This window comes from Hemiscyllium ocellatum, chromosome 35 (assembly GCF_020745735.1).
Source record: "Hemiscyllium ocellatum isolate sHemOce1 chromosome 35, sHemOce1.pat.X.cur, whole genome shotgun sequence".
In the NCBI taxonomy this organism is placed as follows: Eukaryota; Metazoa; Chordata; class Chondrichthyes; order Orectolobiformes; family Hemiscylliidae; genus Hemiscyllium; species Hemiscyllium ocellatum.
In genome coordinates this window covers 43,249,176-43,268,226 of record NC_083435.1, presented here as the reverse complement: position 1 = coordinate 43,268,226, position 19,051 = coordinate 43,249,176, and the positions used below count along the sequence as shown (strand labels likewise).

Genomic DNA, 19,051 nt, shown 5'->3' with positions numbered 1-19,051 from the left:
GTGCACATCTTTGGACAGTGGGAAGAAACCGGAGCACACAGAGGAAACCCACGCAAAAATAGGCAGAATGTGCAAACTCCACACAGACAGTCACCCGAGGCTGGAATTGAACGTGGGATCCTGGTGCTGTGAGGCAGCAGTGCTAACCACTGAGCAACCATGCCCCCCCTACCCCCCCCCAATGTGTAGAATATTATGCATTAATTCTGCAATAATTCTGAAGCAATCACGAGTTGTTTACAAATAATTATAACCTTTTACCTTCAACTTATGTCATCAAAATTAAAATGCAAATAATTAACAGCTCTACACTGTCTGGGTATGACTATTTGGTTACCAATGCTCATGAAAGACACGAGGGACAGACCAGGGAATCACAGGCTGGTTTGTCAAAGAACTGTGGTAGATAAACCTAATGGAACAAAGCTCAGGGATAGTGTTAATCTCCACTTCGAGTGATTAAGATCAATCAATGATACTCAACATGACTTTGCAAGGAGAGAACATGTCTAACAAATTAGATTGAAGTTTTCAAAAATATGACTAGTTCTGCAGATAAGATCAGTGAATTTCAGTAAAATCACTTCAGTAAAAACACCATGTGCAATTATCTCTCAGTGCTAGAGTTGTTATTTAGCTTTTTCTTAGGAGTTAGGGTTAACGGTAATGTGTCAAAGTGACAGTCAACAAGAGTCAGGCTGCTCACAGTGTGGTCTCCTCTCCCAAGCGCTGACCACTTTGCAGGGCACCTACATTCTATGTACAGAAATTACCCTGAGCTTCAGCTGCCTGCAACTTCAACACACCATCGTGTTCCTTGGCCAACATCTCTGTCTCGGGCTTGCTACAGTGGTCCAGCAAAGCTCAGTGCAAGCTAAACAAACAGCACCTAATTTTCCACTTGTGGACCCTGCAGCCTTCTGGACTGAATATCAAGTTTAACAATTTTAGGGCCTTAACACATTCTCTCGTGTCCTTACCCAAGCCTCTGTGCACCAGACCTTGTCATCACATGGGCTGCTACCACAAACAATACATTGTTAGCCACTTACAATTCTCATCTGCAGCTTTTCATCCTCCCAGGCTAAAGTGTGCCCATTCCTTTGTTTGCCAGCATTTTTATTCTCTTCCTGTCTCCATTTCCACCTGTTGTTTGCTTTCCCCCATTGCCAAACCCATCTTTATCACGTACACCAACCTTTACTGACCTAAACTTCATTCTGAGGAAGACCTCAAAACTTTAACTCTGCTTTCACTCCACAGAAGCAGGCAGACCTGCTGCGATTTCCTAGCAATCTCTGTTTATGTTTCTGACTTCCAACACCCAAGTTCTTTGGCTGTTTTAGCATTTAAAAAAGTGCTGACGTGATGATATTCTCAATTTAAAAGGTAATTTTATCCTGAGTTTTTTTGAAGGGAAGTTGTAAAGGCAGAATCACAGAAGTGTTTGGCTTAACATGTCTATATTTAAATAAAAACAGTTTAACAATGTATGCGTATGTTGGGGGGGGGGGGGGCGGTGTCAGAAGGCGGGAGAATGTGGCCACTTCTGCCAGATTAGGTGCTCCACATTTTTGTTTAGCTGTAGCAGTCACAAGGTGTTTGAGTCCCAGAAGGAGCTTCAGTAAATGACCCCTATCTAGCTTTCTCTGAAATCTCTCTGGCTGTTGTGGCCTCCTGGAACGATACATGCTTGTGAGAATCTGTGCTTGCATTTACTTGTTTTGCCAAGGGGTATGTTTATGGTACGTTACTATATTGGAACAGTTAATTAGTAATAGCTATTGGATCTATTATTAGGTTACATATTCCAATAGTTAAGCTATTCTAAATTCTTCTTTCTTTTGTTTGTGTTTTAACTTCAGTGTTTAAATGAATTGTGTTTTAACTGACACCGAGTGGTTTGACCAGTTCCATCACATATGAAACATCTATTTCACATCCACCTGTAAAATAAGAAAAAGTTAGAGTCTAGGCTGCTTTCTCAAAATATTTTGAGGGGGGGGTCTGGCCGAGTGCGTAAGAAATTGGGGGTTCTTGCTGAGAGAATTCTATAATTCCAATTTGGGATTAAGATTGTTGGACACAAAGGTCGGAGTTAATGCATTTTGTTCCAGGTGTTGAATTTGGTTGGATTAAACAGAGTGTGCTTTGCATAGTAATGACTCTTTCAGTCACTAAGAGTTTTCTGAGGGCGGAAGAAGTAATTTCTGGGGTTTTACTGCAAGTGAGCAAGGCAAAGCTGTTGGAAGTGGCAGACAAGCTGGAGTTGGGGTTGCCTTTGTCTGTGAGAAAAGGAGTGATAATTACAGAAATAGCTTGACATTTAAATTTACTGGAAATGCCATTGGAATCATTGCTAATGGCGAGAATTCAATTACAATTGAAGCTGCATGAACATGAAAAGGAACTGAAACAGTTTGAATTACAATTAAAGACAGAGAATAGAAAAAAAAGGGAAGAATAGTGAAGCCAGAACAAAAAAGAAAAGGAAAGATAGCCTAGACAGAAGAAAATAAACGCAGAGGAAGGCCATCAGAAAAAGGGGAGATTGAACTTCAGAAGTTGGCGACTAGACAGGAAAGTCAACTTAAAAGAATGGAGGTGAAGGTCGAAGGTAGGTCCACTGAGGATTACAGTGATGATGAGCAAAACCATCGTAGCCAAAGGCCTGGTGGGGATCTGTTTAAGTATGTCCAAGCCATGCAGAAATTTGATGAGATTGATGTAGAAGCTTTTTCATTTCATTTGAGAAAATAGCTAAAGAAATGCAGTGGCCAAAGACCATGTTGGCTTTGTTAATCGAAACAAGGTTGAAGGGTAGAGCTAGTAAGGTACTTACAGCAGCATCAGAAGAAGTATCAGAGGAGCATGAAGTGGTGAGGAAAGCCATCTTATGAGTTTGTACCAGCAGCTGGCAGACAACATTTCAGGAATCTAAGGAGGGATACTGGTCAAACGTACATTGAGTTTGAAAGGATCAAACAAAGGAGAAATTGGGGAAAAGAAAAATCCTCAGGTGGTAAGGGAAAAGTAGATCTCATTGAAGATTAATAAAGATAGTTTCTCACAGGGTAAAAAGGAGACCCATGAAGGGGAAAGAGAAGTGAAAAAGCTCAGGTGCCTTCACTACAATAAATGAAGTCAAGATGTTGGTGGTTTAGAAAAAGCACTGGGATGTAGGAAAACTGGATAGACCAGTGAATTTTGTTAAAGTGGTGAAGGAAAGCAAAATGGAGGCTAAAAAGCTGCACCAAGGTTGGAGGTTGAAGAGGTAAATTCAAGCGAATAATAAACTTGTTACAGTTCTGAATCTTCTAATGAGCAAGAGGTTTGATAAGCTGGTAAATGATTTGATGCAGAACTTGCACTTGAATAGTTTCTCCCTTGTCTGAATGTGTGTATGTGTGTGTGTGCGCGCGCTTGCGTGGAGATTTCTGTTCTGTAAGAACGATTTTTCACACACCTCACACATGAAAGGTATCTCCATGGTGTGAGTGCAAAAGTATGTTTGATGATTGCAAGATTGATTTGTCATGCACCTCGCATGTGAATTGCTTAATTCTTGAGTGAATGGGCCAGTCACTCATCAGGCCTGATAACTGTGCAATGTATTTCTAACATGTCTCACATTTGAATGGCATACCCCAGTATGAATACATCGATGATTCATGACAGGGATATAATACCTCACTCACACACCTCACACTTGAATCATTTCTCTTTGATGAAGCTGTCCTTACAGTAATGCTTGAACAGTAGGTGCACCTTGTGTCAGGACATCATGTGAGGCTGAGAAGACCTCCTCACATTTCATACTTGAAAAGACTGTCATTTGTAGGACTGAATCAGTGGTTAATAACTCTCAATGAATGGTTGAAGCTATCACCACACTTGGAGCCACTCAGATTCCTTCTCAACCATATCCTGACCGATCACCCACAGAAAATCACTGGAAAAGTTGTTTCTCGTGAAAAGCTCATCCGACTGACCAGTTTCAGATTTGATCAGACATCATAGCTGTCCTGACCATAAGTTCTTTGGAAGTGGAATTAGGCCATTCAGTCCATTGAGTCAGTTCCACCATTTGACTGTGCTCCTCACCCCATTTCCGGCCTTCACTACATATCCTTTCAAACCATTATGAATTAAAGATCTGTCTAACAACTCCACACTGTAAGTAATCAAATCCTAACATTTATTCACTTTCCCAGCAGCCACTGCACTTTGAAGTAACAAATTTCACAGGTTCACAATCTATTGGGAGATTTTTTTTCTTTTCAATTCTGTTTTTAATTTGCTCCACCTTATCCTAAGACTGTGGCCTCTCATCCTAGAATGCCCTACAAGAGGAAGCATCCACTCCACATCTATTTTCTCGACATTTCTTATCATTTCAATACCCGAATTTGATCTCCCCTCATTGTTCTTCACCAGACTGATTCCAGACGATGGTTTCATTGCCCAACCTGCTCTGTGTTGAGATGCGATGGGACTGGATGTCTTCCCACAGTTGTACAGTTGGGCGTTGCTCAGGATCCATCTGCAGCATCTTTCCTCTCTGTATTCTCTATTATGGAGCAATCGTTCTGTAAAACAAGAAAGCGAAACATTATTTACAACAACTTCCTCTCCTTTACTGATGGGGCTAAATCCTCAGAAATGGACTGTTCCACAGATTGTTTGTTACTTCACTGTTGCACATCTCTCTTTCCAGCAGGGTCTTTGGATAGTGACCAGGAGCAGACAATTATGAAATTTCTCTCCTTGTGTTAATATAAGTGAAGAGGACACATGACCCAGAAGGAGTTAAAATCGAAGAAAATATTGCTTCAGTGCTGCTGATTGAAGGCTTCTGATTGATCCAGTGAAATTAGATACACTGCATTCACTCACACTGCACAGCCCAAATTTGACAATCAGCCACAGCACTAGGCAAATCTATCAAATCAAAACTCAGGTTTTGTGGGAAAGGCTGAGGCCTTCAGTTAAAATTTACAAAACAGTCATTTAAATACATTTCAAACCTTATGTCTCCAGGTATGGCAGCTGATTTGCTGTGGAACTGGATGAACAATCCAGAGGTTGAAAGTTCAAATCTAATCACAAAAAGTTCCATACAAAAAAATTACTGATAGAAACAAGCCATTTGCCCAGTTGGCATTTATGTTTCAAATGAGCCTCCTCTCACTTCTCATCTCACCCTATCAGCAGATCTTTCTCCTTCACATGTTTATCCACTTTCACTGAAAGAGTTCTTTGCTCTTCACCTGAACTGTTCCATGTTGGAAAGGTGAATTTAATCAATTTTGGAATTTGTGGAATATAATCAAATAAAAACATGAAAACTTCAGCTTATCCTTATAACCTAAATACAGTTGCTTAGGAAAGAGAACCTACTAGACATGCCTCGTCTCCTCCATATTTAACTCCAGGGCCACATCACGTAGTTGACCTGGAATTGCCCTTTGAGGTGGCTGAATAAACAATGATGAACTACGAGGTCCAGCATCAACAAATCTCTGTTAGCACTGCCCCTACAAAAAATCAGCTCCCCCTCAGTACTATCCCTCCAAGGAGTTCTCATTCTGTATTGCCTCTCCAAGTAGCAGCTCTCCCCTGGCACTGCTCCTTCATGAGGCAGTTCTCCCTCATGACTGCCTCTCCAAAATCCAGGTCTGCATCAGAAATGCATTCCAAGGAGTTTGGCAGCACCTCAGTTTTAAAATTCTAATTAAGTTTTCACTCCTCCCTTGATTTCCTCAAGCCTTACAAACCTGCATGATCACCACACTCTTCAACTTACGGCCTCTTGAGCATCTCCAATTTTAATTGCTTTACCATTTGTTGCTGTTGAAATTAGGGGCCACCTGAAACTTGTATTAAATCAGATTCCCATATTTGGTATTTCCTGTGCCACCTAAACCTCATTTAACTGTGTCACATTTGTGACTAGTATTTCACAAAAACAAACGTTTATGAAAACAAAAGACAGGTCATAAGAATCATCAATGTCATGACTCATTCACCATCCTATTTCATTATCAATAAAGTGTATTGAGAATAAGACAATTTTGTTCGGAGAAGGAATGAAATCCAACCTTCAAGGAGATGATGGCTATCCGGTTATGAGCAGCCGTCCTATAACCATTGGGCCAAGAGAGGTGATTGACATAGCACTGAAGATCGGACCCCAAAACAACTGGGACAGGAGGTTGGAATGGGAAAGCAGGTCCAGGGACCGTGCCACACCATCTCATTGTGGAAAGACTAGGAATTACCCCACGTCAACCTGAGGTAAGAACAAAAACTGTTACTCTGAGATTACAAAAGACTACCAGAGGTCACCATAAAATGGCTGAAGACCACTGGGAGTGTTCCACTTCTACTGCTCCAGTCTACAGAACAGTTCTGCAATGGGAAAAGGAGTCTCATCTGTTGCAACTAGTATACTTGTTTTCTATATCTTAAACTTGCTTTGTCTTGTGCCTATATCATAGCTCAGGTACAAGATCTAAACTGCTGCTTTTCAATAAACTATGACAAAAATAGTAAATATGACCAAACACTAAGCTCCAGAGGTAGATTTTAAGGAGTGTCTTGCAGGATGACAGAGAAGTATAGGAAAGGATTTCCAGAGCTGAAGACCAGGTCAGGCGAACTCATGGCCAGGAATGGTGCAAAGATTAAAGTCACAAATCTACAGATCAAAACTTGAGGGAAATGGGAAGGAGGAGTATGAGGAATACCACAGAGGGCCATGGTCATCAATAACATTTGTTCAGAGGTCACAGTCACATTTCTTAATTAGGTACTACGCCAGACGTGAGCATTACAAAACTAAGGGTGGGGGGAGGGGTAACAGCAGAAAAATCTCTCAGGAAGGATGTTAAGCTAAAGCCCTACCTGTATTATTGTGGGAAAAAAAAATCCCCTAGCTGTAGTTTGAAAAACAACAGGGGGTTATCACTAGTATCCCTGTGAACATTAGTCATTCAATCAAAGACATAATTCTCTAGTCATTATCATATTGCTATTTCAGAGAGCTTGCTGTGCACACACTGGCCACTGTATTCCCCAAAATAGTGACGACACTTGACAGAACTTAACTGGCTGCAAAATGCATTGGAACACCAAAGGTGGTGGGAGATCTCGGAGGAATTTGTAAAGGCAGGCAAAATTCAAACTCAATACACAGAGAGAACTGATCATTCAGAGTCCGCTGATATAACAACCAATTCCGAACACACAAACAGAATGCAACAAGAAATCAATATGATTCATCAGAGCTTCTGCAGATCCGGGATAATTACATCTAACCTTCTCACATTCAGGGATGAGTCACCTGTAAAATTCAGCCTGGAAATCAGACAGAAATGCTTCCAATGAACACACTCAATATCCCACACACAGCTCCAGTCAAACAGTTCAGCACAAAGCACCGAGTAATCAGCTCTCTCAGCTGGATCTTCTCACACAGCATAAGGGACATTTCCACCCTGACTGCCCAGAGGATAGTCAGACTGCCTGAAGATTGCTGTGGATATTTGGGGATACAATTTGTGCAAAAACTGCTCCTTCACTCACCATCCCCTCCTTTGGTTTTCAGTTCCTATTGTCATACTATTACCTTAAGAGGTCAATCGGAGCAGGACTTATACACTTAATGGCAAGGTCCTGAGGAATGTTGCTGAACAGAGACCTTGGAGTGCAGGTTCAAAGTGCCTTGAAAGTGGGGTTGCTATGAAACCAAAAACGTTTCCTTTATTGTTCAGAGCATTGATTATAGGAATTAGGAGATCCTGTTGCAGCTGTACAGGATATTGGTTAGCCACTTTTAGAATATCTTGTGCAATTCTGGTCTCCTTCCTATTGGAACGATGTTGTGAAACGAGAAAGGGTTCAGAGAAAATTTACAAGAATGTGGCCAGGGTTGGAGGGTTTCAGCTATAGGGAGAGGCAGAATAAGCAGGGGCTGTTTTCCCTGGAGTGTTGGAGGCTGAGGGGTAACGTTCTCGAGGCTTATAAAATCATGAGGGGCATGGAGAGAGTAAATAGACTAGATCTTTTCCCTGGAGTTGGGGAGTCCTGAATTAGAGGGTATATGTTGCGCGTGAGAAGAAAAAATTTAAAAGGGACCTAAGATATAACTTTTTCATGGGAAGGGTGGTGCATGTATGGAGTGAGGTACCAGAGGAAGAGGTGGAGGCTGGTACAACTACAACATTTCAAAGGTATGGATGAATATATAAACAGGAAGGGATCAGAGAGATATGGGCCAAATACTGGGCAAATGGGACAAGGTTAGGTTCAGATATCTGGTCGGTATGGACGAGTTGGATTGAAGGGTCTGGTTGCATGGTGGACATCACTATAACTTTCAGAGGTCTATTTTGTAGATTGACAAATCAAATTGTAATGAGAATGCAACTCCTTACATTTTCCATGAAAATAAGAAAAAATTGGGTCTGGGCTACATTGTCAACCTATTTTGAAGGGGTTTGGTCCGGCCCATAATACTACAGGAATTGAATCAGCTTTGGAAGAGGAAGAGGAGACAATGAGCAGAGTGGGTGGGCTCTCTGATTGACGTCTCTCACAGTCAATCCAAATATTTCTGGAGCAACATGAGTTTCCCGAAACTTCGGAAAGTGGCCGGGGAAATGGAGGTGACTTTGAGCAGCAGATCAGGTGGAGATTTAAACTTGTCATTGTCCCATCTGAATAAATCCTCACTTATTGCAGCTGCTGTCTCAATTCTCCAAGTAAGTGTTTGACAGAGATATCGAGCATCACAATAGCATTCTTTAACTTCACAGATTTTCAAACTGACAGCATCAGTGTGTGATGTGTATCCTGAGATGTGTTTGACCGCCAACTTGATTTGATTTGTTTGATTATTTACTGAGATACAATGGAAAGTATTATTTTCCATGCTACTCGGGCAGATTATTCCATTATGGCAGGGTAATAGAAGAGAAGGCAGAATATAATGTTACAGGTACAAAGATGCAAAGAGTGATCAACTTTAATCAGCTAGGTCCGCTCAAAAGTCTGATAACTGCAGTGAAGTAGCTGTTCTTGAATCTGTTGGTACTTTTTCAGACTTTTTTGTTTTCTGCTCGGTGGAAAGGGTGAAAGGGAATATTACCAGATAATATTAGTTGCTTTCCTAAGACAGGAGGGAGAATAGATGGAATCAATGTATGGAAAGTTGTTTTGCATGATAGACTGGGCTGTGTTCACAATTCTGTAATTTCTTGAAGCCTTGGGCACAGCAGTTGCCATATTAAACTATGAAGAACACAGCAAGCCAGGCAGGATCAGGGTGTGAAGAAGTCAACATTTCCGGTATAACCCTTCTTAAGGACTGAAGAAAGGTTATACCGGACATGCTAACTTCTCCATCTCCTTATGGCCTGGCTTGTTCTGTTCTTCCAGCGTCCTGCTGGTCTACCTTCGATTCTAGCATCATCAGTTTGTTTTTGCCTCTATCTGTATCAAGCTATGATGCATGCAGACAGGATGCTTTGTAGGTGCATCCACAAAACGTTAAACTATTAATTGTGGACATGCTGAATTTCCTAATCCCTTTCGAAAGAAATAAAGGCATTGTTGTGCTTTTTAATTGTACAGTCAATATGGGTAGCAATCCTTACTCCTAGGAATTGACGCTCGGAAACACCTATACCTCTGCACCATTGATACAGACAGGCACATCCTTCACTCTGTTTCTTTCATTTTGCTAACATTAAGTGAGAGTTTTTTGACTTTATACCATGCCATGAAGCTCTCTAACTCTTGTCTGTACTCTGTTTCATTACTGTTTGAGATCCGACACATTATGGTGATATAATCAGCAAACTTGGAAATGGAGTTAGACTGGAATTTAGCCACATAGTCATCAGCGTATAAGGAGCATAACAAGAGGCTGAGTATGCAGTATTGCTGGGGAACAACTGCTGAGGATTTTCGTGGAGGTGGTGTTTGTCTGTGCTCACTGATTGTGGTCTATGGGTCAGAAAGTTGAGGAACCAGTTGTACAGGGAGGTGCAAAGTCCAAAGTGTCAGACTTTGGAGGATGGTTTTGTTGGAATTATGGCATTGAAGGCAGAGTTATAGTCAATATGTAGAAGTCTGAAATAGCTATCCTTGGTATTCAGATGTTCCAGGGATGAATGTAGAGCCATAGAGATGGTGTCTGCTGTGCACCTGTTGTGACAGTAGGTGAATTGTCAAGCCAATTTGGGATGCTGCACTTGATGAGTTCCAGCACTAACTTCTTGAAGCACTTCATAATTATGGATGTCAGAACACCAGGCAGTAATCATTTAGTCACACTGCTTGATTTTTTGAAGTCCAAGGCAGTGATTATATGTAGTGGTGGGATCAGCACATGGATAGGAGGGAGGAACATACAAGAAAAAGACTTTCACACCATAGTGTCTATTCTGCCAGCAGAAAATAAATATCAAATGTGATAACATTGATGGTGGCTGATGATCAGAGAATGGGCTTGAGGGGGAAAAGGGCTGTGATCCCACTTCCCAACATCAAGTAGTGAAGGCTGACGCTCCCTGATTCCATTCAGCTGCCCCAAACCGCGCAAACTTAGGGTCCACATGCGACATGAGTAATGAAGTACAGAGCAGGGTTTTGAAAGATTTGGATGAATTGAGCAGAGTTTCTGTGGAGTTTTTAAACAAGCTCAGTGAAGGCACAGTTCTCTGGTCTCGGGGCTCAAATTTACTCATGTTTGAGATGGCATGACTCTCCCTCCTCCCTCCTAGGAAGGCATTTCCAGAGGAAATCTCTCAAAAGTTTCCCACCAAATGTGAGTTTTTTTGCTGCAATGTCCTAAATATTACTGGAGATATTGGGTTGTCACAAAATCTTGGGACAGACCTAATAAATGTTGACATGTACTCTTTGATTGGAGATATTAATGTCTCAATTTAAAATATTTTAGTGCTAATTACAGGAACATTTTTAGATTATTTTGTGGGAAACCCGGTGTCATGGTCACTGTGATCTGAAAGTTGTTGGCACAACTTTAAAAAGAGACATGGTCAGTGTCCAACGTCTCTTGTCCTACCAGATAACTAACACCCAGATGTTATTGGCTCATTAAAAACCATCAATCTGTTGATGAGATTTTCTGGTCAATCTGTCCTTTTGATTCTTTCAGTAATTTTAACAGCAAGGTGAGGGTTTCGAGCTGCAGCCTCAGAACATGGCAAGAAAAAGTGCATCACAATATTGGATTTTACATCTCAGTCTTGTGGAAGGTACACACACTCGAACATAGTTCATGAAGAATTATTAGCTTGAATTATTCAGATTCTGCTATTATCAACATTGGTAATTACATTTGTACTATGTTTTCAAGTCAATTTCTCAGAATCTACTAACATGCTCATCTTTGGCATTAAATGGTAAGTCTGAATTCTGAAAGGATTAATAAAAGAGTAAACATTACTCATCTTTGATTTGCTTTTACTGTCTTGAAAACCTGGTAAAGAGCCATTTTCTCTCCTGAAGTTAGTCTTTGACACCAATACATCATCACGAACGATTCCTACAATTGTCCCCAATTTAACACCCATCCAAGCACACATCTTAAAACTAAATTATGTGGACGATAACATTCCCCACCATTTATTTTCCCCGGATTCTTTCACAAACACTTTTTCTTTCCCTTTGCAATGATTCTTTTCTCCGAGTAGATTTCCTGAACTGATTATACTTTGATCGTCATTGATTGCTTTTGACCCTTCATTGTTCTGCTGCACGCATGAGAACATGTTCAAACTGACATCACATGGGCATGTGCCTGGAATCCCCAATTATCCAATCAGAGCGTGCTGACCAAATACCAATAGGAAACTGAAAGGTGAAGTGACCAGAGCAGTGTAAAGATATCCAATATCAAAATCAGTTTGAGAATGGAATGTGGGCAATATTTATTACAAAACCAGGAGAACACGGTCAGTCGCACTCCATATGCTTTCTTTTGTGCAGGTCTCAAGTTTGAATAATTCAGACCTTCATTGTAATAGCCCTCACACGATATTATAAACCTATCCATGGATGCGTAACAGTCTTGCGTCCGATGCACCTTGGTGAGTATTTCTTAATAGATTGATGGGAGCACCACCATCTCAAAGTTCCCCATCAAGCCTTCACCACTCTGACTTGGAAAAATATCACTGTACCTTCACTATCACTGGGTCACAATTCTGGAATTACCTCCTTTGTGGTATTATGAGTCAACTGCAGCAGTTCAAGAAGACAGTGCTCCACCATTTTTCAAGGCCAACTAGGAATGGAGGCAATAAGGGCAGCACGGTGGCAAGCACTGCTATCTCACAGCGCCTGAGACCCGGGTTCAATTCCCGACTCAGACGACTGACTGTGTGGAGTTTGCACGTTCTCCCCGTGTCTGCGTGGGTTTCCTCCGGGTGCTCCGGTTTCCTCCCACAGTCCAAAGATGTGCGGGTCAGGTGAATTGGCCATGCTAAATTGCCCGTAGTGTTAGGTAAGGGGTAAATGTAGGGGTATGGGTGCGTTGCGCTCCGGCGGGTCGGTGTGGACTTGTTGGGCCGAAGGGCCTGTTTCCACACTGTATGTAATCTAATCTAATCAATAAATTCTATCTAGCCAGCAATGCCAACATCCCACAAATCATTCTTTTCTTAAAGACTCTGCAACTTGGAGATGGGTTAGAGAGGTTGAGGAGCCATGACTGGTGTAACGAGGGGAATTGGGTGGGGTGGGGTGGGGGGGGCGGGAACACTACTGGATGATAAGGCTAGGAGCAAATGGGCCTGGGAGCAGTGGCCCAGAAAATGAGATCACCAACCCGGAGAGAGGGAAGTTTAGGAGCCATGAGCGTTGTGACTTTGGTGAGAAAGGGGTCTTGGAACTGAGGCTAGGAGTCTGCGTGTACGGGAGCAATGGTGTGGCAAACATGGAGTCTAATTTTGGAAAATGAACTCTGCACCCATAAAACAAAAAATAAAGAATCTTACATTGCAGCACAAAACTAACACGCTCAACACTGAAATTCACACAGACAACAGTGAAGAGAAGTGCAGGAATCCACACAGACATCTGGGACAAGAATCAGTAGCTGGATAGTGGGGCAGGTTGATAGAGCAGCAGCTAGGTGAGCTTGTGAAGGAGTTATAGAGTCATAGAGATGTACAGCACGGAAACAGACCCTTTGGTCCAACCTGTCCATGCCGACCAGATATCCCAGCACCCAGTCCATATCCCTCCAAACCCTTCCTATTCATATACCCATCCAACTGCCTCTTAAATGTTGCAATTGTACCAGCCTCCACCATTTCCTCTGGCAGCTCATTCCATACACATACCATCCTCTGCACGAAAAAGTTGCCCCTTAGGTCTCTTTTATATCTTTCCCCTCTCACCCTTAATCTATGCCCTCTAGTTCTGGACTCCCCAACCCCAGGGAAAAGACTTTGCCTATTTACCCGATCCATGCCCCTCATAGTTTTACAAACCTCTATAAGCTAACCCGTCACCTCCAATGCTCCAGGGAAAACAGCTCCAGCCTATTCAGCCTCTCCCTATAGCGCAAATCCTCCAACCCTGGCAACATGCTTGTAAATCTTTTATAGAACATAGAACATAGAAAAATACAGCACAGTACAGGCTCTTTCGCCCTCGATGTTGCGCCGATCCAAGCCCACCTAATCTACACTAGCCCACTATCCGCCATATGCCTATCCAATGCCTGTTTAAATGCCCATAAAGAGGGAGAGTCCATCACTGCTACTGGCAGGGCATTCCATGAACTCACGACTCGCTGAGTAAAGAATCTACCCCTAGTATCTGTCCTATACCTACCACCCCTTAATTTAAAGCTATGCCCCCTCATAATAGCTGACTCCATACGTGGAAAAAGGTTCTTATGGTCAATCCTATCTAAACCCCTAATCATCTTGTACCCTTTTCTGAACCCTTTCAAGTTTCACAACATCTTTCCGATAGGAAGGAAACAAGAATTGCATGCAATATTCCAACAGTGGCCTAACCACTGTTCTGTACAGCCACAACATGACCCCCCAACTCCTGTACTGAATACTCTGACCAATAAAGAAAAGCAGACCAAACGCCTTCTTCACTATCCTATTTACCTGCGACTCCACTTTCAAGGAGCTATGAACCTGCACTCCAAGGTCTCTTTGTTCAGCAACACTCCCTACGACCTTACGATTAAGTGTATTAATCCTGCTAAGATTTGCTTTTCCAAAATGCAGCACCTCGCATTTATTTGAATTAAACTCCAACTGCCACTTCTCAGCTCATTGGCCCATCTGGTCCAGATCCTGTTGTAATCTGAGGTAACCCTCTTCGTTGTCCACTACAGTTAGTGTGATTAGTTCAGCTGGATAAGGGCAGACTACAGGTTGGAAACTCATTAACTTTGCGTAGTTGGGTGATCAGGGGTGGACAGGTTTAGTCTGTTGGGGTGGTGGTGTCATCAGGGCAGGTCTTAGCAACATGAAGAGTTTCAGTAGTTAGGCGTGGTTAGGAGGTCAGTGTGAGTGAGCGGGGATTACTTAAATGAGCAGTTGGACAAGGTTCCTTCCTACCAAAAAATTCCTGGATAATTGAAATGATCTGAAATCTGAATTGGAGACCTTTTCGGAATGTCTTGGAAACTGGGGAATTCCTGCTGGATGTTCAAACGTACCAGATAAATCACATGAATCTCTCTGGGCGAGGCTAATACCATACTTCTGAACATCAATAGTCCGGAGACCAGAGATATAGTCTGCAGGTTTGATCATTCAAGAGCACATGGTGCTGTTGTTTCTTGTGGTAAATTTGGAAGATTTGACACTTCTTGTCAGTATCAACTCCGTTGCTTGTACTTCACTTCCAGGTATTATCTCTGCAAGCAAAGTAACATCCAGTACCAATGCTGAGGAGCAGATTTAAGTGGTTTGAGAAACATTCTTTGAAAAGGCCTGCTGTCAGACTCCACCATCTTTTTTTAAAGATTGAATGATTTATTTATCGTCATGTGTAACAAAGTACAGTGAAAAGTTTGGTTTACGAGCAGTACAGGCAGATCATAGTAAACAAAGGTGTGCAGAACAAAAGATTTAGACAGAAGCAGACAGGTAAAATTACATAGAGTGTACAAGAGAGATCAATGTTAGTAAGACCAGAATGATCTAAGACTAGAGAGTCCATTGAATAGTCTAATAATGGCTGGGAAGTATCTGAACCTACTGGCGCACGTGTTCAGCCATGTGTATATTCTGCGTGATGGAAGATCATTATCCGGGTGCGAAAGGTCTTTGATGATGTTGGCAGCCTTTCTGCGGCAGTGTAAATGGAGTCACTGGGTGGAAGGGTGGCTCCCATGATGGCCTGGGCTGTGCACACCATCCTGTATTGCTTCCTGTGATCCTGGGCAGAGTAGGTGCCATACCAGACCATTATACACTCGGACAGTGTGCTTTCAAATGCGCATCTATCGAGTTTGGAGAGAGTCCTTATGGGCATACCAAATTTGCTGAGCCACCTCAGGAAGAAGAGGCATTGTTGTGCCTTGACCATTGCAACTATATGGGAAATCCAGGACAGGTTGTCAGCTCTCACCACTCCTAGGAACTTGTAGTTCTCCCCTTCAATTTCAGTTCCATTGATGGAGATGGGGGTGTTATCTCATCCTTTCTCACTGAAGTCAATTATCAGTTTTTTCCTCTTTCCCAAACAGGTACACATTGAAATGCTCACAAGCAAGACAATATCTAGACTCTTTTTCTCAACCTGTACCCAGTGTTGTTCAGTTTGTGTAGACACTCTGGATACGAACACAGCGAGTTGTCCTCACTGCATGGGGGTTACTCCAAGTCCTGTTTCACTGACATCACACTGCAGGGTGACTCCATTGTTACATCATAATCTCTCAGCACTGGTGATGTCATCACTAGTTGTTTGATGGGAGTGAAAGCTGCTTCTTGTTCTGTGTCTCAGTCCCACTGAACACCCTGCTCAGTGAGACTGGGTACAGATTCACACGTTGAGGACAGACGGGCAAAGCTTTGGTCAGTCATTTCACTGTGGGTTCGCTGATGTTCCACTGGGTGCATAAACTGTGTGAAGGCTTCGTGACAGATGCTATAGCAATCGGATTTGTCACGAACGTGAATGTGCTTGATGGATAATTACACTGACTGTGTGAAAGTCTTGTCACAAACACTGCAACTGAAGAGTTTCTCCCCTGTGTGAATCCCATGGTGAATCCCATGAATGATTAAAGATACCAAAAGCATTCCATGATAAACATTTCACTCCCCTGTGTGGATCCTCCGATGGAACAGGAGGTTCCATGACCTCACGAATGATTTGTTGCACACATCACATTTGAACGGTTTCTCCCCTTATGACTGCATTGGTGTACATGGAAGCTTGATGACAAAGAAAATGATTTGTCACACACTTCACATGTGAATGGCTTCTCCCCTGTATGGATCCTTTGGTGAAGCAAGAACCTTGCTGAGTTGGAGAATGATCTGTCACATAACTTACACTTGAAATGTTTCTCCCCTGTGTGGGTACTTCGGTGTGTGCAGAGATTTCCTGACTGCGAGAATGATTTGCCACACATTTCACATTTGAATGGTCTCTCCCCATATGAATGTTTTGGTGTACACGGAAACTTGATCGAGAATGCTTTGTTAAACACTTCACATCTGTATGGTTTCTCCCGTGTGAATGCGTTGGTATACACAGAAGCTTGATGATATCGAGAATGCCTTGTCACATACCTTGCATCTGAATGGTTTCTCTCCTGTGTGAATATGATGGTGTTCATTGAGGCTTGATGACATCGAGAATGATTTATTACACACCTCACATGTGAATGGTTTCTCCCCTGTGTGGACCCTCTGGTGAAGCAGAAGCCTTGTTGAGTCAGAGAATGATCTGTCACAAATGCTACATTTGAACAGTTTCTCCCCTATGTGGATGCGTTGGTGTGCGGAGGTTTCCTGACTGCAAAAATGATTTGTTACACACTTCACATCTGAATGGTTTCTCCCCTGTGTGAATGCGTTGATGTCTGCAGAGATCTGATGATGACAAGAATGACTTCTCACACAGTTTGCACATAAACGGTCTCTCCCCTGTATGAATGCGTTGGTGTATACGAAGATCTGATGACAATGAGAACGATTCGTTGCACACTCCACACATAAATGGTTTCTTCCCTGTGTGAATGCGTTGGTGTCTGCGGAAGGTCGACAAGTCGGAGAAAGATTTGAAACACACCTCACACCGGAATGGTTTCTCCCCTGTGTGAACACGTTAATGCAAGAGGAGTGTTGATGACTGTGAGAATGACTTGCCGCACACCTCACACTTGGATGGTTTTTCCCCTATGTGAATGGGCCAGTGATTCGCAAGGCCCGATAACTGGGCAAACCTCTGATCACATATTTCACATTTGAACGGCTTCTTTCCTATGTGAATGCGTCGGTGAGTCACAAGCATTGATGACTGCTCAAAAGTTTGATTACACTCCTCACACTTGAACGGTTTCTTTTCCAAGAAACTTTCCTTGTGTTATAGCTATTCTGCAAATGTACCTTGTGTTTAAGAAATTCTGAGTCTATGGCGCCCTTCTCACACACCTCACCTTTGATCAGCCTCACCTCCAGATAGGAGTGAATACCTCATGCAACTTAGTTGACTTGGCATCCACTCACATTTCTTCCCAGCCTCCAGTCTCCCCACAGATGAATGTTCAGAGAAGTTGGTTCTCCTGGAAGGCTCCACCTCACCGATCAGTTTCAGATCTGATAATATGTCAAAGCTCCCGTGACCACTCTGATTTCCAGAAGATGGTTGTACTGCTCAACCTTCTCTGTCTTGAGCAATGCTGCAGAGAGACGGTAATAAAGTAATTAACTAAGCAGAGATGGCTGGGCAGGTGATGTGCTGTAGCTGTATGATGTGGGAGATGGCTGTTTCTATTGTGAATGGCAGTGACCACATCTGCAGCAAGTGTTGGTTGCTGGAAGAACTCCGGCTCAGAGTTGATGATCTGGAATCTGAGCTTCAAACACTGCTGCACATCCGGAAGGGGGAGAGTTACCTGGACACTTTGTTTCAGGAGGCAATCACATCTGGGAGATTAAGTAATTCACATTCAGTTAGTGCTCAGGCACATCAGAGTGTGACTGTAAGTGAGGCAGGTGGGGGGAACCTGAGTTCAGGAGTGCAGGAGCCTCAGCCCTTGACCTTGTCCAACAGGTATGAGATTCTTGCTCCCTGTACGGATGAGGAAAAGGGCTCTGGACAGGATCAGCCAGCTGACCACGGCACCATGGTGCAGAAGGCCATTCAAGAGGGGGGAGCAAAAAGACAAGTAGCTGTTAAAGGGGATTCTATAATTAGGGTGACAGACTGTATCCTTTGCAAGCTGGATCAGGAGTCTCGCATGGTGTGTTGCCTGCCCGATGCCAGGGTGTAGGACATCTCCGACCGGCTTGAAAGGATATTGGAGCGGGAGGGGGAGGATCCAGTTGTTGTGGTCCACGTTGGGACTGACAACATAGACAAAGCTAGGGTGAAGGACCCATTTGGAGACTATCAAGCACTAGGAAGGAAATTGAAGTACAGGTCCTCAAGGGTTATAATCTCCGGATTACTGCCCAAGCAACGTGCCAATTGGCTAAGGGATAAGAAAATTAGGGAAGTAAGCACGTGGCTAAGGGATTGGTGTCGGAAACAGGGATTCCTCTTCATGGGGCGTTGGCATGTGTTTTGGAATCAGGGGGATCTGTACCATTGGGACGGTCTCCACCTGAACCAATGCGGGACCTATGTTCTAGCGAAGAGGATAAATAGAGTGGGCAGTAGGACTTTAAACTTCTGAATTGGGGGGGGGGGGAAGGGAAAGTGAAAGCGACAGGAAGTTAAATGGAAAGATAAGCAGGAGGATAACATGTATGCAGGTGGATTTAAGCTTGAGGCAGACTAGGAATGCAACAAAAAGGAAGGA

The 19,051-nt window shown here is 42.9% G+C and overlaps 1 long non-coding RNA gene across 1 annotated transcript in view; it reads right to left on the bottom strand.

The window, feature by feature from the left end:
* The window catches only part of LOC132832441 (uncharacterized), a 33,565-nt gene that overhangs the window by 6,827 nt on the left and 7,687 nt on the right, over nt 1-19,051 (bottom strand). Inside the window, exons 2-3 of the long non-coding RNA XR_009646938.1 lie at nt 15,271-17,926; nt 4,404-4,589 (exon numbers count right to left, since the gene is read on the bottom strand). This is a non-coding gene — a long non-coding RNA (uncharacterized LOC132832441). The remainder of the gene's footprint in view (nt 1-4,403; nt 4,590-15,270; nt 17,927-19,051) is intronic.